This window comes from Canis lupus, chromosome 31 (genome assembly GCF_011100685.1).
Source record: "Canis lupus familiaris isolate Mischka breed German Shepherd chromosome 31, alternate assembly UU_Cfam_GSD_1.0, whole genome shotgun sequence".
NCBI classification, from domain to species: Eukaryota; Metazoa; Chordata; class Mammalia; order Carnivora; family Canidae; genus Canis; species Canis lupus.
This window is the reverse complement of record NC_049252.1, coordinates 3,854,749-3,875,560: the sequence shown is the minus strand read 5'-3', so window position 1 is coordinate 3,875,560 and position 20,812 is coordinate 3,854,749. Positions and strand designations below refer to the sequence as shown.

Sequence of the window (20,812 nt, the reverse complement as noted above, 5' to 3'; positions counted from 1 at the left end):
AAATAAAATAAAAAACATATTTCCATTTAAATTTTCTAAGAGACCTCAAGTTTTCTTAGCTTTTGTTTATGTTTTATCCTTCCCAAACCTAAAAAAGCACACTGAGATATATTTTTTTGTCATAAAATTATTAGTGTTATTTTCTGTTGCAAATCTGTGAAAATTTATAGATGTTTTTTGGTTCACCTTGTTAGGTATTTCATGAAAATATAATTTTGCTCTTCTTTCCTGTTGCTGCTATCCTTGATATTGCATGAATTTAGCCACTCCTAAGAGCATTCTCAGAAGTTGTTGCAAGAATATTTTAAGTATAAAAATTATAGAGCAATGCAGGGTGATAATCATTATTTATTTCCAGTTTTCTAAGAAAAACTAAGATATCACCAAAATTTCAAGGTCACTCAGCGGTCTTTTCACATAAAATAATATTACCTCTAGTATTGGAAAAACAAATATGTGATAAATTAAGGATATGACTATAGTCATATTTTTCAAAACTGATGTTATAATAATGTTGCAGTTATACCATTATATTTTTTTAAAGATTTTATTTATTCATTCATGAGAGAGAGAGAGAGAGAGAGAGAGAGAGACAGGCAGAGGGAGAAGCAGGCTCCATGCAGGGAGCCCGACGTGGGACTTGATTCCCGGTCTCCAGGATCGCACCCTGGACTGAAGGTAGCGGTAAACCACTAAGCCACCTGGGCTGCCTGCAGTTATACCATTAGATCACAGTCATTCATAGAAAAATATATTTTCAAATTTATATCTGTATTTATTTTTGTGGTAATATGAAGCGTTATAGAAGTTTGTGTTAAATGTCCATGTCTCTATCCAATTTTAGAGACACTGTTACATATTTTGAGTATCTTAATCCATAAACAGTGATACTAATAAGGCTAATAATTGAAAACATTGTATAACTCTCAGTCAGTTGTATTTTTTTTGAATTTATAGGAAATATTTCACATCTCGTAATTTCTAGTTGTCCTCTTGAAGAAAACCCAAAGCTTTACTTAATAGTCAAAGGTAATATTTATTGTTATATGTCTAGATTTCTATGTCAGTTTTTATATTCAGCTTATTTACTCAAAACATACCATATTTTGGATATCTCACACCCTAATTCAGAAAGATACCTGTTTCTTGGTAGAACAATTTATAAAACTATCTAATGCAGAGGAGATTTCAATCTTAGAATGTTATATGAATACATTCACAAAACACTGTACCTGTTCAGGGAAGAAAATCTTCTACAGGACCATTTCCTTCTGAGTTCTAAAGAAGTGTCTGCGGGCCGATCAAGATGAGAGACAACTATTTGTTCTTGGAAGGGTTGTGTGCTCTATTATAAATCATGAACTTCTAGAAGGTATGATCCATACATTATTTGTACTGTCTGATCAAAAAAAGGTTTGGCACATTAAATGTATGTTGGTTATATTAGCAAATAAACGATCTGTTTTGGTTCTAATTTCCAGCTATCCTTTTAATGAGCTTTTTTGTGTTTGAATGGTCTCCCCCCCCAATGTTTCTCCTCTTAAAATTGATGAGCCTTTGATAAGTGCAAATTTATTTCAATTTAAAATTACAGATACAGTTCAAGAAGCAAATTTGACTAAAATTATTTTATGTAAACATGATATGTAGATTTAAGCATACTTACATTAAACTTTATAGATATATAAGCTAAAGGCAGAAAAGATGGTTGGGGTTTGTACCTTGCAGAGTAATCTCCTCATTGATCTATTGAAAGTCAGCTCTTGACACAAGGGTTTCTAAAAATAACTATAAATAAATAATAAGTAAGTAAATGAATATTTAGAAAAAGGCAAAAGTTTTTTTTCTTTAAGAGAACAAAATAAAATTTGACTATTAACAGTCTATGTGTACATAGTCTATGTGTACATCCATGCTTGATATCCGCATTTATGTATTTCACACATAAACAGATATCAGTCATCCTTTCTAAAAAAAAAAAACAAAAAACTATATAATGGATTCTAGGCCCCAGTAAGGTAATATAAGGATCATCCTTCAATGCTATAATTACCAGAAATTTGAACTGGTTCAGAAATTGTTGGCCAGCATTATCTGTTTCATGCTTTGTTTGATTCAATGAATTAATCTATGGTTTTAAAGGAAGTCAACTATGTATAAATGGAAATTGACTACTTTAGAAATCTGCACATGCGGGATCCTTGGGTGGCTCAGCGGTTTGGCGCCCGCCTTCGGCCCAGGGTGTGATCCTGGAGTTCCACGCTGGGCTCTCTGCATGGAGCCTGCTTCTTCCCTCTGCCTGTGTCTCTGCCTTGGTCTCTCTTTGTGTCTCTCATGAATTAATAAATAAAATTTAAAAAGAAAAAAAAGAAATCTACACATGCTACAGAGTCTATGAATATAATTCCAAAATGAGATATCGATATGTTCATAAGTAAAAGAACTTAAGTATGTAAATTTGATGATGCAATAAGCTAAAATAAACCTCCATGTATATATCTGTGTACTTTAGTTTTAGATGAGATAAACACATTTTAGCATTCTGGAGTCCAGTCTTACAAATTTAATTTACTTCCATGTTGCTCTAGATACCAACTAAGAAACACTTGTTCTGAAAACCAAGTGGGAAAAATCAATCCTTTTGAAATAATGGAGGCCATCTTGGAAAAAAAATTAAAAGGCTGTGTAATATTTTTATTTCTACCATTTCTACCAGGTGTTGCTCTAAAAGATGTTATTTATATGAAATATAATTGGTTCACTTCCAGTGATGAAAATTTAGCTTCCTTATTATCCTGGACCCTATGGCTCATCTCCTAGTTCATGTGTTGGCTTGATTTTCAAGGTAATATATTTATAATGATCAAAAGAAATGGCTCAGTTAATGGGGTTATCAGTATGATTATAGACATTGCCAAAATCTTTTCGCTCAAAATAAATTGCTATAGCTGTATCCAATATCTTTTCATATATATCATAGCATATAAAGGAAGAGAGCAACACCTTTAAGATCTAGAACTAAAAGGACTATATAGCATTATTATATATATAAAACTTTAATGTATAATTGTTATCTAAGAAGTTAACTATTTTTTTCCTATTTATACATAGCCATCTTTCTTTTCAAATGAATCAAGATTGAAGTATGTGAGGGTATATGATTTTGAAAATAATCAGCTAACTAACATTTTTACTTAATTTTATTAGATATTAAACAGAGGGAAATATTTTCTTATTGAATACACTGAAAATAATTACCATATTAATAGATTTTTTTTGTTACCCATTTTTAAGAAAATAAGAAATAAAAGCTTAAGTCCCTTAGGTCTTATCAAGCATGGGGGAGATTAGGAGCAGAGTCACAGAGGTTTTCCACCAAAAGCATAGGAAGGAATCATTCCTGTTTATGTGGTTGATGATTTAAAATCCAATCAAGACTAAAGAGTCTTAAGTGTAAGAAAAAAAAGTGAGGATGAAACCTTTTCAGAAAATGTAGCAGATATTTGTTCACTTTGAACAATTAGGAAAGCAAAGTCTTAGAGGAGATATTGATAATAAGTTCTCTTAATTTTATCTTAGATCATTTGGTTTAATCAAGCTAGTTGCAAGAAAGGATGCTTTCTTTTTGTGCTTCCTGCTGATCTACTGAATCCTTGTAATCTTTTTTTATGCCACAACTCAGTTGGAATTCTTGTCTGAAGCCATATGACTCGATGCAGGAAAGGGCTTTTGAGAAAATAGGATAATGTTATTCACATTGAATCTTTGAACTTTTTTTTTTCAAGAGGGAATTATTGATTGGGTCAGCATCCTTCACACCACACTGCAAAGATTCAATGTGGAACAACGAATCATTCTATAAAGGAACACAGGACATGATTGCCTTGCCTCCCACCCTATTAGTACTTTAACATTGGATTGCATTACCCAGGTGTTTTGACATATAAATCATCCCAATTGTTTTCTAACAATATAAGTTATATTTTTGTATGCTGCTGTCATATTATTTTATCCTATTACATCCACAAATCTTATTTAGGTATTGAAGTTTGTGACCAGATCTCTTGATATAAGGTTAATTAGAAAAACAAAAACAAAAACAAAACAGTACCTATCCATGATCTGGTTCAAAATTAGCACTTATTTTAGCTTACATGAGATACCATTTTTTTTGTGTGTGAATATAAACTCATCAGTAGAGTGCAAAATTGAAGGCACATAAAATCTGCATGCCAGTGATAAACATTTCTCATAGCTATAGTTTTGAAGATTTTTTGAAGTATGGGGTCATACTTTGAGTAAATGATCAAGAAAAAACTTAATTTTGCATTGAAATGTCTATTTGTAATAACTTGCATGCACATAGAAAATTAATTGAAACATATTTCTGTATCCAGTATGCTGTTCAATGATGGCAATGAAAATTCAAAATAAATTTTAATTGATTTTTTCCAGAAGATGCTGTTTTTATCTATTAATTATATATGTATGTGGTTTTAAAATTCTAAAAAACCCCTTATATTCCAGAATTTGAATTACTGCTTCTCAAAGGCCTTTTACATATTTCTTCATTATATAGGTGTATCTATCAATTTTTACATGTTCTTATAGTAATTCATAATTTAACAGAGTATCATCAGTTCTAGTCATGTTTTACAAAAAGTACATTACCATATTAATATCCCAGGTAGCATAAATAATGAAGTTTAACAAAAAAGTGGCACTTCCTGTTATGGGATGTATGAAATCAAGAAAAAAATAAACAAAATTTTTAAACTTTCCCAAGAATTCACTCAAAAATTTCAAGATTGAATAGCTGGTTTGAATAAAAAGAGTGAAGTTGGAGGCATTAGTATAAGGATCTTCTTTTAATCATATAGCCATGTATTTAGTCTTTAAAATAATTTCAAGAAATAACTTTCACTATCCTTTTTCGGTTGTGTATGTGCTTCTGCTTATGTTTGTGAGAAAATGTTAAAGAGTCTAGAGACTGTAAGTCAGAAAAGAACATGCTATTTTAGTAGATAGGACATTCATTCTTGAAACAGCCAACTAATATTTTTTCTGGAAGTATAAAAGCTTGACTGTGAATTATTCTTTATTTCTTTTTTTAAAAATAATTAATTTACTTGTTTTAATATTTATACTTATTTTAGGACAGTTAGTAATATTTAATTTGCTAAAGTCAGCTAGCATTTCATTTTACTTTGTGTGATGATGTTGTAAAGTACATGAACTACAGCCAAAATAGTATTCAAAATGACTACTGTCATAAACATGTGATTCAGGATCAAGGTTCTATTTATGATGAAGAGACACAGTCTAGTTCATTTAACAACATGCTCAGCACAGAATTTTATTCTAAGTTTTAGCTAGTCCATGGATAAATTTATGGATTTTTTTGAGTAGGAAAATATACAATTTCTATTATAACACCTCCAAAGACAGAAACTATTTCAAAAAATTGTCAGATCCCTTTCAAATATTCTAATAATGATTTCTTCCTACATGTGAATCACATAAAATCTTGGTTCAGTGTATTGAATCACAGCTTCTACTAAAGTGACATTTCTTACCACATTTTTACATGCACTTTAAAAACCTTAGTTTTGAAAAAAAAAAAACAAAAAAACTTAGTTTTGGCTTAACCCAAGCTATTTTCTTCATACATGATATTCTTCTAATCTGTTCTACATGTTTCCATTGCTTCTTCTATTTTTGTTACTTTTTAAAGATTTTATTTTTATTTATTTATAATAGACAGGGAGAGAGAAAGAGAGAGAGACAGGCAGAGGGAGAAGCAGACTCCATACTAGGAGCCCGATGCAGGACTTGATCCCTGGACTCCAGGATCGCGCCCTGGGCCAAAGGCAGGCAGGAAACCGCTGAGCCACCCAGGGATCCCCTATTTTTGTTATTAATCTAAAATTTTCATGTATGAATTAATGTATATTTAAATAAGATTCAGAAATCAACAGATCCAGGAATACTCTTTGTATCAATCTCTTTCCACCTGGGTACTCCCCAAGGTAAGGCTTGACAACTGGTGTGAACTGATGGATTTGCAGGTGCACTGAACTAATCTTTTTTTCAGCATCCAGATGAAAACTAGTGTGGCCACAGGTCCTGGACTGGTCCGGCTGCAAATTGCGATCTCCCTACTCTAATATGCCATAAACATCATCATTTTATGTGTGTGCTATGTGAAAAAATGTTGACTATAGTGCTATGAATATATGGTCATATAATTTTCATTGACTTTCAGGTATTTCATTGAGTGTTTAAGAACAACTCTTCCATTTTCTCCTGATACATATATTTTTATCTCTCTTAAAAAATATAAAGATCACAAAGGGTAGAGACTTGTCTTCTGCACTTTTATGTATATGGGAAGATCACGATAATGCTCATTTTAGTTGTTAAATCGTTTTATACTTCATGAATGAAGAAATGAATGAAAGAAGATTCAAGTAGTGGAGGTAAAACAAAATTGGTATAAGCCACTCTTTATATTCTCAGACAACATTAGAAATATCTTAATTATATGTATGTTTTTCTAACCTGGTGTCACTTGAGGTTAACAGTATGACTTCAAACCTTATTCATAACAGAGAGGAAAAACATTCCACAGTTCAGATTTCTATGTCTTTGTAGTTCTTTCTTAAATTAATTTACATATGGTTAAGGTTTAACCAGTTTAAGTTTTCATGACTGGGCATTTCTTTATTTGATATTCTAAAACATTGACCAAATCATTATCTTACTTTGGTAAAATAAAGAATCAGGATTTCCAATTTTCACTTACTATGTGTAACCCAAAGTAATTTACATTCTCAATACTGGATTTATTTCTCAACTTATGCATTTTTCAATTTGACCATATACTCCTCTCCTTTTTTGATGGTGAGCAATTTAATCATGTGAAAAGCCTAACTTTGCAGCAACTCTCTTTAATTTTCATTATTTTCATATTATTATATTTTCATAGATGAAAAAGGAGGTCAGTTGTAAGAATTGAACTGTATCAAGTCTTTTGAGATGCATTTAACACCTTTGTTGGAAGTCTCAGTAGAGAAGCATATCATTTGATGGATATAAACTGGCATTCTTCCCTTCTCAGCCAGAACTGCAAAATAGTTTTTGTCCTACCGATGTGGTTGCCTCCTTTATCAAGTAAAAAGAAATTAATATCAATTACATTTGAAAGAATAGTTGATGTGTGGCTACTTCCAACTTGGAAGTTTAATGATTTAGGAGGTTTTAATTATACTATGTAAGAGAATTACAAATATAATGTGGGTAGCAATGCCTCATACTTGTTCTCTCAAGTCTAGGACAAGAATTGGGAACTAGCTATAAATTCTCTGCAGAAAGCTATACTCAGCCACAATATTTATCAAGGCAAAACATACTAATTATAGAGAAAAAAATTCTAGAAATGATATAAAGAACTTCAGGCAATGAGGCCTCAACACTTCTTAGCTGTTGAGCACCAATTGAAATATCTGTTAGAGTAAGACAAAACACACAAAAGATAAGTCAACAATAAATCAAAGTGCTGTCCTATGATGGTCATGGGGTCAAGTGTATCTCATGAATTAATGTGTTTGATGTTTTATTGATGCTTTTGATTTATTTATATTTTTATTTTGAGAAGTTTCTTTTTCTCCCATTAACAATATACATATAATAACCAAATCCAGAGTTGCCTTCTTGTTGCATAAAAGTGTGCATTATCAGACCTTGCAATATTCACTCCTTGTCAAAGAATTTCTGGGAACAGATGGTGAAAGAAGAAATTGAAATAATAGCCTGTTTGTAAATCCTGATTTTTCTCTCTCTTGATCTTTTCTCACTTCTTTTTTCTATACTCCTATCCTCCATCAATCTGCATTATTATGTTCTCTACACACAGCTAGTCATAGAGGAAAGTAGAAAAGAGAATGAAGGGAAATGAAACATATAACAGATGGTGCAAAGAGCATGTTTAAAATGGCTGTAGGATGGTGGATATCCTGTATTAAAGTTGTTAAAATGGGCAAGAAACTCAGATGAGAAAAAAATGAGAATTGAGTGTAATTGTTCATGAGCTTTACTAATTTTTTTTTAAAGTATGGTCTTGGTTTACATACTGATTAATTCAATAAATTATTTATTCAGTGGATATTTATTATGATTAGTTGTATGCCAGATATTTTCAAAGAACTTAGATAGAAAGATAGAAAGACAACAATTCCCACAGGTAACTAAAATTTTACTGAGAGCAACCGGAAATAAGTAACAAATAAGTAAACAAATACATAACTAACAATGATAGCTGTGTACTATTTACTTGAAAGTATTGTTTTACATATCTGCAAAAATTAATTTACAAAAGGGCATATTTTAATGAGATACTATTTGCAATATCACCAACAATTCTAAATAACTTGAATAATCTAGGAAACCACAACACTATCAAGAGGAAGGATAATCAAATGGAGAGACAGACCTTGTTCATGCAACAGATTATCATTACTTTAAAGATGTAAATTTTTCCTCTTTGATTTATGTATAAAATACAACACAACGGAAATCTCAATAAAAAAAAAACCTAAAGCTGATAGCAGAATTCACATGGAAGTGCAAATGACTATAAATAGCTAAGACTGTCTTCAAAAAGGAAACAAGGAGAGGAAGATTTGCTTTACTTGATATCCAAATTACAATAAAGTCATAGCAATTAAGATGCACTGCCCGAGGATACGAGAATAAACAAAAGTAATAGAACACTGACCCCATAACCAAGCTCAAGCCTATTGTGATTTATGACCAGCAGGGCTCTGCATGGTAGTAGGAAATGGAACATCATTTTAATAAACTATTCTGGGGCAACTGAGTAGGGTATAGAGGAAAAGGAAATGATCACTATCTCATGCTCTACAGAAAAAATAATTCTAGGTGGAATGTAAGTCATCCATACACATGATACATCTGTTCATTTATTTATGTCTTAATAATTATTTTCAAATTGCTCTATTATTTTTATTTAATGAAATATTCTAATTTTTAATTTTTTTTTTTACTTTCTTAGAGTTATTTTGCTCATGTTCTTTGGACGTTTTCAAGCTTATAAAAATTATTTTTTTCTCTTTCCATTGTTTTATTAGTTTATTTTCTTTTGTTTTGTTTTACTTTTTTTTTTTTTTTTTTTTTTTTTTTTTTACAGCCTCTCCCTAGCTTTTGATAACACTAGTCAACAATGAGCTCATTTTCAGGTGGTTTGATGTTTCCTGCAGTAGTGTGGATATAATACTGAAGATACAGACAGCTGAACATGGCTCTTCCTACTCTTATATAGGTCTAAGCTATAGGGACAGTTGCCTACAATTTTTCTTTTTTTCTGGGGGGAACCTTTCTATGAACAGAGTTCAACAGCAGCCTCTGTTTTAAAAGTGGTAATCTTGCTTCCAGTATTCTGAATAATTAGAGACAGTTTACTCCAAAGGGAATAAAACTCTTAAAGACAGAAGTATGAATCTGGGGTCTGGCAAATCTAAGGCTGCTGTCCTACTTACTGCTTTCATTTTCATTCTGAATCTTTGCCACAAAGACATTTATCTTGTGTTTGTTGGCAGCAACATCTCTCTCTCATCCTCCCTCTCCCCCATCCTTCCTTTCCTGTCACCCTCTTTCCTTCCCTCCCTTCCTCTGTGTGTGTGTGTGTGTGTGTGTGTATTTTACCTATCATCATTGTACTATCCACATGCTTAAGCAGTTTTCAACTAGCATTTACTTTCACAGACTTCTATTAAGCACTGACCTGGATAAAGAAACCATGTGCTGAGCATTTAATGTAAAATTACAGACTCTGAAATGTTAATGGTGTTCAAATGAAAAATCTAAGTGCTTCAGGTATAATAAAAGATACATTATTTTTAGTCTTCCATTAAAAAGCCAATATTAGTTTGTTCTTACTTTAGTTTAAAATCTCAAGTGCTTCCTGTTGATCATACTGCCTTTTGGATACCTCAAATTTGGATAATATAATAATAGCATATCAATTCTTGCTACAATAGAATTTGACTTGGAATTGATATTACATAGAAAATACAGACAATTCACTTAATATAATTGTCTCAGCATCAATTTGCATATTATTCCAAGAAATAATAAATAATGATTAAAGCTCAGTTTTTAAAAATTTTATCGATAATTACCACTTTAAAATGAACTGGGTTATAAATATATTTGGGTAGAAAGGTATTTAATAATAAGCAATATAAAGTTTGAACTGTGGTCATTATACTTTATTATTTTCTTTTAAAATAAAAATCTAAAAGTTTTTCATATTTATTATCTTGACAAGTTTTCAATTTTCACACTCATTATGTTACTATAGCAGATAATCTGAGCTAAGCTAATATAGTCATTATCTATTTAGGAATTCTAAGAATAGTGTGTGCATGCTTTCCTTCCTAGAATCATTTGCCATTTCAGTAGGGCCTTTATTTCATTCTTTATTTTCTAGGAGTTCATTATCTATGCTAAGCCTGACATTTTCCAGATTGTAGATACTAAATTTGTCTTTTTTGACCATCTGTGTTAATTCTTGTGCTAAAACCATCACTTATCACTTTGCCCTAATTAGATCCAACTGTACATATCATTCAATTCCCTAATAACTCCTTCTCTGCAATCTTTCCTCCCTCTTTGACAAAACCAAGTTGTATCTAGGCTGACAGTGACTCTAGCTCAGTGTCTCCAAGATAGATGAGCATGTGTTGTAAAAGGGAAGCTGCCTTGTAAAGGGCCTTTTTACTTATCACCTTGATTGAACTTTCCCATTTTATCCACCCTAAGGAGTTTTAATTTTGAACTTCCTCTTTTGCATTTCTGATGAAAGCTTATAGCTATGATCACTTTCAATTTTGCTTCATTGCAGTTTGTTAGCAGTGTCCTCTTTACTCATATTTCACACATTTTACTTTTTAATTGTTGTCCTTTGTTTTCCGTCTACTTGATTCATATATCCAAAGGCAAGGGGCCTAGTTTTTAAAAAAATTTATATGTAATGGTTTATATCGTCTTTGTTCAATGATTCTTTTCACGTTTGCTAAAATTTCCAGATAAATAACTCTCTGGGAATAATAGTCAATATTATTCTTTCTCCACTACCTCCGGTTCCCTCATAGCTTGCTTCTGAGCACATTGTTGCTGACTGCCTGCTCTGATGTGGAAAGAATCATTCCTACACCAACATGTAAAATAACTAACCCCACTGACTTTCTTTCAAGCCGAATTGCCTTTCTTTAGGGTAAGCAATTTTTTAGCACCTCCCTGTTCTTGTTTGTATGTTATAAACTTCATTTTTACTTTGACAAAGCAAAATTGTACCTATATTGACTGTGACTTTATTCATCCAGAACACACCCCACTTTTCTTTTTTAATTAATAGATTTTTTGAGCAGTTTTAGGTTTATAGAGATATTGTGTGAGGAGTATAGAGAGTTCCCTTACTGTCACTTCTTCCCACTCTCATCTCATTTCCCCTTTTATTGACATCTTATACTAAAATAATACATTGTTACAATTGAGGAGCCAATGCTGATACCTTACTAACTAAAAACCATAGGTTACATTAGGGTTCACCCTTTGTATTGTGCATTCTATTGGTTCTGACCCATATATAATAGCATGTATCAACTATTATTGTATCATATACTGCAGTTCTGCTGACTTAAAAATCTCCTTTATTTTACTTATTCATGTTTTCTTCCCTCCCTCAGAGCACCGGCAAAGACTGATTTTTTTACAGTCTCCATAACTTTGTCTTCTCCAGAATGGAATATAATTGGAGTCATGCCGTACATAGCCTCGTCAGACTGGCTTCATTCACATAGCAACGTGCATATGAGTGCCTCCATGTCCTTTCATGGCTTTATAACTCATTTCTTTTTATACTGAATAATGAACCACAGTTTGTTTATCCATTCAGCCACTGAAGGACATCTTGCTTCCAGGTTTTGGCATTTATGATTAAAGTTGCTTTAAACATCCATGTGCAGATTTTATGTGGACATATGTTTTCAACTCCTTTGAGTAAATACCAAGGTGCATGTTTGCTGGATCATACGGTAAGAGTGTGTTTAGTTTTGTAGGAAACTGGCAAACTGTCTTTGGAAGTGGCCGTACCATGTTGCTTTCCAAAAGCAAGGAGTGAAAGTTCACATTGCTCCACATCCTTGTCAGCATTTAGCAGTGTCAGTGTTCCAGATGTTGGCCATTCTAATAGGTGTGAAGTTGTGTACCATTATCTGAATTTGCATTTCCCCGATGATCATGATATTGAGATCCTTTTCATATGCTCATTTGCCATCTGCAGTCTCAATATTTTCCTTTGTGAGGTGTATGTTAAGGTCTGAGGTTCTTGTTTTTCTTCTTTTTTTTTTAACAAGAATTTATTTATTTATTTATTTATTTATTTATTATTTATATAATTTATTTAAGAGAGAGAAAGAGAGCTCGAGTGAGTGGGAAGGACAGAGGGAGAAGCAGGCTCCCTGCTGAGCAGGGAACCCAACATGTGGCTTAATCCCAGGACTCGGAGAACATGACCTAAGCCAAAGGCAGACGCTTAAGTGAATGAACCACCAAGGCACTCGAGTGTCTTGTTTTCTTACTGTTGAGTTTATATATTTTAGATCTTAGTCCTTTTTCAGATGTGTCTTTTGCAAATATTTTCTCCCAGTGTGTGGCTTGTCTTCTCACTGTATTGATGTTGTCTCTCACAGAGCAGAAGTTTTCAATTTAAATGAAAGCCTACTTATCAGTTATTTCTTTTGTGAGTTGTGTCTACATTGTTGAATCTAAAAAGCATCGTTATACCAAGGTCATCTAGATTTACTCCTATGTTATCTTCTAGCAGTTTCATAGTTTTGAATTTTATATTTAAGTTTGTGATCTGAGTTAATTATTGTCAAGGGTATAAAATCTGTGTCCAGATTATTTTTCTTTCATTCTTTTTTTTTTTTTTAAGTCATATGGCTATCTTGTTGTTCTAGAACCATTTGTTGAAAGGACTGTCTGTGTCCACTATATTGCCTTTGTTCTATCACAAATAAGTTGATTATATTTATGGTGGTCTATTTCTATTCATTCCATGTTTTATTTGTGTATTCTTTCACCAATACCACGTGTCTTAGTTTGGGACACCTGGGTGGCTCAGTGGTTGAGCATCTGCCTTCGGCTTAGTGCATGATTCTGGGGTCCAGGATTGAGTCCCATGTCGGGCTCCCTGCATGGAGCCTGCTTCTCCCTCTGCCTGTGTCTCTGCCTCTCTCTATGTGTCTCATGAATAAATAAATAAAAATATTTTTAAAAAGCAAAAAAATTTACTTTAGGTTTATGGTAATTCTTGAGTTCAGATAGTATCCGTCCCCTAACTTTATTCTCCTCCTTTATTCTCCTTATATTGGGTTGGCTTTTCTGGGTCTTTTGCTTCTCCTTGCTTCTCCATATAAAATTTAGAATTACTTTCTTGATATCCACAAAATAACTTGCTGTGATTTTGTTTGGAATTGCATTGAATCAAATTGGGAAGAACTGACATCTAGATAACATTGAGTCTTCCTATGCAAGAATATGGATATCCTCTTATCCAAGATCATGGATGTCTCTTCATTTAATTAGTTCTTCTTTGATATCATCAGAATTTTGTAGTCTTCCTCATATAGATTGTGTAAATATTTTGTTATATTTATTCTAAGTATTTCATTTTGAGAGATGCTAATGCAAATGATAATAAGCTTATAATAACAAGTTCCACTTGTTCACTGATGTTATATAGAAAAGCAATTAACTTGTATATGAAGCCTGTATCCTGTAATCTTATTAGTTCTAGGAGTTTTTTATTGTTGATTCTTCTGGATTTTCTTATTTTTTTTAAGCGATTGATTTTTAAAGAGAGAGAGTGAGAGTGAGTGTGTGTGAGCATGGGGGAGGAGGGTGGAGGAGAGGGAGAGAAAGAATTGTAAGCGGGCTCTATACCCAGCATGGAACCCAATACAGGGCTTGATCACACAACCCTGCTATCGTGATCTGACTGAAATCAAGAGTCAGATGCTTAACCAACTGAGCTACCCAGATACACTCAGTCTTTTGGATTTTCTTTTTTTTTAATATTTTATTAATTTATTCATGACAGACACAGAGTAAGAGGCAGTGGAAGAAGTAGACTTCATGCAATGAGCCCGACACGGGACTCTATCTGGGGACTGCAGGATCAAGCCCTGGTCCGAAGGCAGGCGCTCAACCGCTGAGCCACCCAGGCGTCCCTGGATTTTCTATGTAGGCAAGTATATCCTCTGTGAACAAAGCCCTGAGTTTGTCCTAGGCTATCCTCTAGAAACTTTATAATTTTGCATTTTATATTTAGTTTGCTGATACATATCAAGTTATAATTTGTAAAATATATATCTAGACAAATTTTTTTAAAATATGGATGTCCAACTATTCATATTCCATTGGTTGGAATGGCTACCCTTGAATTTCATTAATACCATGCTGTCTTGATTACTATATATTTAAAATATGTTTTGATGTCAGGTAGCATCAATCCTCCAACTTTTTTCTCCAACATTTTTTTGGCTATTCTGGGTCTTTTCCATATAAACCTAAGAATCAGTTTATTGATGTCAACAAATTAATTCACTAGGTTGTTATTTCAGATTCTGTAGAATTTGTATATCAATTTGGCAAGACTGACATTTTAACGATATTGAGTTTTTCAGTCCGTGAACATAATGTTTTCAGTTATTTAGTTCGTCTTTAATTCCCTTCCTCAGAGTTTTATGTATTTGAATATAGATTCTGAATATATTTTATTTATCTAAGTATCTCATTTTTCAAATGCTATCATGAATGTTAGTATGATTTTAATTTCAAATTCCTATTGTTAATTGCTGGTATGTTATAAAGCAATTGACCTTTGCATATTAACCTTGTATCATGCAAACCTCTATAATCACTTATTTCCAAGATTTTTTATTTTTTTGATTATGGGGAATATTCTAGTTGACTTTGTACTTTTCACAAAGACAGTTTTATTTCTTCTCCCTCAGTCTAAATGCCTTTATTTTCTTTTCCTTGTCTTATTGTACTAGGTAGGTCTTCCAGTACCATGTTAATAAGAATGGTGAAGTGGGACATCATTACCTTCTTGTCAGTCATAGGGGAAAGCATCCAGTGTCTCACCATTAAATAGGTTGTTAGTTGTAGATTTTTATAGAGATTCTTTATCAAGTTAAAAAAGTTTCCCTCTATTTCTAATTCTAATTGAGAGAATTTTAACAATCATGCTTATTGAATTTTACCATTTTGCTTCTGAATTAATTGACATGATCACAATAGTCTTCTTTTCTAATTGGTGACATAGATTAAGTTGATTTGTGAATATGGAATTCATCTTGCATATGTGGGATAATCCCACTTGGCCATGGTGTATAGTTTGTATACATACTCGTTTTGATTTGCTAATAATTTTTTAAGGATTTTGCAAATATGTTCATGAGATATTTTGGTCTATAGTTTTTCTTACTAGCAATGTTTTTTATCTGGTTTAAGTATTAGAATAAACTCAAAATTGTTCTTTCTATGACTATGTTCTGGAAGAGAGTAGAATTAGTATCATTTATTGCTTCAATGTTTGGTAGAATTTACTAGTGAAACTATCTGGCCTGCATGTTTTCTCTTTGGTAATTTTATTACTTATCAATTAAATCACTTTAATAGATATGGGCATATTCAGATTATTTATTTCTTCTGCTTGTTTTGGTATTGTGGATCTTCTAAGGTATTGGTTTATCTAATTTATCAAATTTGGGGGCATACGTTCGTTCATAGTAATCTTTAAAGTCCACAAGACCAGTATTGATAATCTCCCTATTTCTTTCTCTTTTTTAAGATTTTATTTATCTATTCATGAGAGACACAGAGAAAGAGAGAGAGAGGCAGAGACATAGGCAGAGAGAAAACCAAGCTTTATGCAGGAAGCCCGATGTGGGACTTGATCCTGAGACTCCAGGATCACGCCCTGGCCCGAACACAGACGCTCAATTGCTGAGCCACCCAGGCATCCCGATAATCTCCCTGTTTTGTTTGTAATATTAATAGTTTGTGTTTTCTCTCTGATTTTCTGGGTTACTGTGGCTGGAGGTTTATCAGCTTTATTGATCTAAAAATCAACTTTTGGTTTCATTGATTTTCTCTGTTATGTTTCTGTTTACAATTTATTTCAACTCTTTCTTTCTTTTGCAGGAGAATTGATTTGCTCTTATTTTTTATTCCCTAAAGTATTGATTTTAGATCTATCTTCTTTTCTATCATATACATCTAACACTATAAATTTGATTCTAATTACTATTTTCATGGTATCCAACACATTTTCATGAGTTCTATTTTTATTTTCACTTTTGTTTAGTTCAAAATGTATTTTTAACTTCCATTGAGATTTTTCTTTGACCCATTTCTTACTTAGAAGGGTGTGCTTTAGTTCCAAATATTTGGGAATTTTCCAGCTATCTTATATCATTTTGATTTCTGTTCTAATTACACTGTAATCTACATAGTGTTAGAAACCCATGGGCACTTCACTTTCACAGATTTTACTGCCAGTGTTCCCACTAGGTTCTCATTATGAAGAGCCAAGTGATATCTTTTTTGGGTTTCTAGCAGGGAAGATGAAGAAAATTGGAAGCTATTGATCATATTATCTTCCTACAGAGAGCATTACCTTTGCTTCTTATAGGATGTAGTGCAGGGGCAGATTGACTTGTTCTAATCAATAACTGAGCCCATTTGAATCTCTTTATTCTTTGTTAGAACTGGACTATTCACATGTACCCTTACTCGTACAGTATAGCTCTGGAAAGTCCCACCAAAAAGTCGGATATTTACCAGGTCTCCTTCTTTTTTGTGGACAAAAAGATTCCAACGTTTTCATTTACCCTTGAGTGTAAGGAAAGCTTTATTTTAGACTCTCACCTTCTTAATGACCTTTTTAATTTGATAAATTTTCAAAGAAAAGAATGTTGCCCAATGCCTTGTTTACTCTGTGGGCTTTTACTCTACAGGATCTTGAGTCCTCAAGTCTTGCTGTTGTTTAAGTTCCTCTATGTCTTCTCACACTTTTTTTAAAAAAAATACTTTATACAACTTTTCTTATCTGTAGAAAGTTTGGTCTGAAAAATACTATTAAATGTTTATTATAAGGGAAAGCTTAAGATAAGTCTTAAAAGGTTCCCATATAACTCTCTCTCTCTCTCTCTCTTATCAATTTATTCATTCAAATCCTTGTTATAAAATAAGGATTTTATTTATTTATTCATGAGAGATGCACAGAGAGAGGCAGAGACATAGGCAGAGGGAGAAGCAGGCTCCCTATAGGGCGCCTGATGCAGGACTTGATCCCAAGACCCTGGGATCAAGCCCTGAGCTGAAGGCAGATGCTCAACCACTGAGCCACCCAGGTGTCTACTCTTCCTATATCTTTTTAACATGCCAGTTTTCTGAATCACTGCCTAGGCAAGAGATATGATATTAACACATACCAAATACTACTTCTACTCTAAAAAAATGTTTTAATATTTTTCTTAGTCTGCTCAAGTTGCTATACCAAAATACCATAGATAATGTGACTTAAGCAATAAATATCTATTTATTAGATAATAATAAATATCTATTTCTCACAATTCTGGAGGCTGGAAGTCCAAAATGAAGATGCTAGGAGATTCATTTCCTGGCGAAGACCATTTTCTTGGCTTGCTTATGGCCATTTTCCCCTGTGCGCTCACATAACCTTTCCTCAAAGTGTAAAAAGAGAGAACTCTCCTGTCCTCCTTCTTCTCATAAAGCACTAATTCCCTTATGAGGGCATCACCCTTATGATCTCATGAAACCTAATTACCCTCCACAGTACCACAATACCATTAATTTAGGGGTTAGGGTTTTAACATGTGAATTTGGAGGAGGGGAACACTGAATATAAAGAAAAGAGGATAATATTCTCAAAGTAGTTTATCTCAAAAAATAGGTTTTTAAAGGAGAATAAAAATCCCCGGATTCATATTGGCCTGCCTAATTATTGTTGCCATGTGAATCCACATCTCTGTTTAAAGAATGGCACATTCCACTGGAATCTGTATAATGGATGCAGAGGAGAAGTCGGGATAGTGGAAGTTCTTACATGCCATGCCATAAGGAAAGTATGATACTTGACAATAATAATTGACTCTTCTATGTGGGAGAAATGAGGCTAAGTGGTAGGGGATGGTAACATTAATGTTTTTCTATTCCAACCTGAGTACAAATTTTTGGAGGTTGACACAATAAGGAAAATGATAAGCCTCTATATTGCATTTAGATGTTTTTCTTCTCTTTGGCTTCCTGGTGAGGCAAGACCAGAAGAGCTTTGTTTCAGATGTGATCTTCTAGATATGGCTCTAGAAAAATCAGATTACACTTTTATTTAGTTCAAAACAATACTGTATTTAGGTTTCAAAACGGGAGCCCCATGCCGGACTCGATCCCAGGACCCTGGGACCACGCCCTGAGCCAAAGGCAGATGCTCAACCACTGAGCCACCCAGGTATCCCTAACATGATAATATTTAAACTAGACAGTCATTTGACATCTCACAAACATTATGAGATTTGGACAAAATTGGGATTAAATGTTTGTCGCCAGTCAGATAACAGAAACGAAGAAAGGATTTATCTGAAAGGTTTTGTTTTTGTATTATTCTGTTTTTATTTTGTTTTCCTGCTGAAACCAGACAACTGTCATACTTTCAGGAGCAGGTATATGGAGTAAAAGTAGAAATCATGGACAGAGGAAAAATAGAAAACTTTTATTTTTCTGTTAGCACCCTGAGTAAGTATATTTTGTAGGAATATCCAGCCACAGTTTTTAATTTTTTAATGTATGATATGATAAGGAACAAAAAGATTACCTCAGTCTTCTAAGATGGGGGGAAAGAGGGTAGTATAAAACCACAGTTAAATATTGGTCATCACCACAAATACAAAGAAAACTAACCAAAATTGTTCGGCAGGAATGGCATAGCTAGAGTATACTTGGTGAAATCTTCATTTCTCAAGAGGTCTGACTTAGAACAAGCATTTCACAAGGATCAAAAAACAAGAAATGAAATCAAGAGCAGAAAAGGCAACAGTATATAGAAAGCAAACCTCAACACATCTCTTCCATTTAAAGGGACAGCAACTGTGGTCTTCAGTAGACTTGGTTGTCCATGAAAATAATAAACACATTCCTTCCCAGGGTCCGTTGCATAAGCCTACAGCCGAGAGTCCTATGATCAAGCAAAAAACGACTTTACAGAAAGTATAAACTTTCTAATTGAGAATTCTATCTTATCTCTAAGATACGCAATATCAGGAAAAAATCTTGTCCTCTTTCAAAATCAGAAGAAAAAGGAAAGAAGGAAGGAGGAAAACTCTAGATAGGTGTATAAAAAATATTTACTTTTGAAAAGATAATAATTGCAGTCACCCATAAAGGTAGATTTACATTATCATATGGAATTAAACTTGCAAAAATTTATAAACCATATTTTATTGGAACTTAGGAAAGCTAAATTTATAGAGGGAGAAACCCTCCAAAATTATAAAAGGCTACATTACAAAGTAAAAGTTCTGAATAAAAAATTATGCAGTTTATGTATTAAGGTAGATAACTGAGAAATTTAGTCAAGTATTCAAAAATGTTGTTAGTCTACTGAGAAAAATTAAATGATGATAACTCAGAACGCAACCAGTTTATATGAAAGAGAGAAGAGATCTAATATATGACTAATTATAAAGACAGATAAGAATAGTTAAGAAGAAAAATAAAAGTAGATGAAAAATATTGAATTTACAATTAAAACTAGAATTCAAATTAGAATTTTTCAAATTTGAATTACATTCAAATTAGACATAGATTTCAAATTAGAATTAGAATATTCAAATCATTCTAATTTTCTAAAACTAGTTAATCACTTGCATTACATTTGAGTTTATGGTTCATTAGTTATTGGCCAACAGCTTAAGCATGCCTCATTGTTCATAGAATATTCATTAATGAAGACATGTCATATTTCTAACTTTCTTGCATTTATCAACAAGCACTTTGTGGGTATCTATAATCAGCTTTCTATTACGTTACAAGAAACTGAATCCAGCGAGTTTGGCCAAGGCCTATCTTAAAATATTAAAGTTAAGATGCTCAGTTTCAGTTATGCTATCAGAAAAAAATTCAATTTTAAGCAAAATCAACATATGTATGATATTCTATAGCACCAAAAGGTTTCAGTCATCTAGGGTAAAGACATAAATGAGTAACAATAAGATCCAACATCTAAGTTTGAAGAACTCCAATAGTTAGCCTGTCACTGAAAATGTTTCTCAGGAAATATTTAATGGGTATTTATTTTCTGCCAGACATATCTCAGCACGAGATTACAGCACTAAGAAAGAAAATAATTATTATCCTCAAGAAACTTTTCAGTAAAAGATATTGAGCTGAAGTTGTAAGAGAAAATCCAGAGAATGTAGCATTGTTTAATTTAAGAGAAAATTGCCACCTCAATTTATGCCATGGAAGTTCAAATAAAGTGAAGAACTAGTAAGATGATCACTGTATCAAATAAGCTGAATAACTTTTTTTGTAATGTCTACACCACTTTGCCTGTGGTGTTCTGGGGGGTTAATTTTTACTTATCTTTTGAGTAAAATTAGAGCAAGATTTATGAATTTTCTGATAACTCATATGAAAT

At 32.7% G+C, this 20,812-nt stretch overlaps 1 long non-coding RNA gene across 1 annotated transcript; it reads right to left on the bottom strand.

Annotated features, from left to right (window-relative positions):
- Positions 1-1,721: 1,721 nt before the first annotated feature.
- LOC119867003 lies at positions 1,722-19,763 on the bottom strand. Its single transcript, XR_005381946.1, has 3 exons — positions 19,227-19,763; positions 17,728-18,479; positions 1,722-1,788 (listed from the first exon to the last, which is right to left on the bottom strand). It is a non-coding gene; the product is annotated as an uncharacterized LOC119867003 (long non-coding RNA).
- Between the last annotated feature and the right edge of the window lie 1,049 nt (positions 19,764-20,812).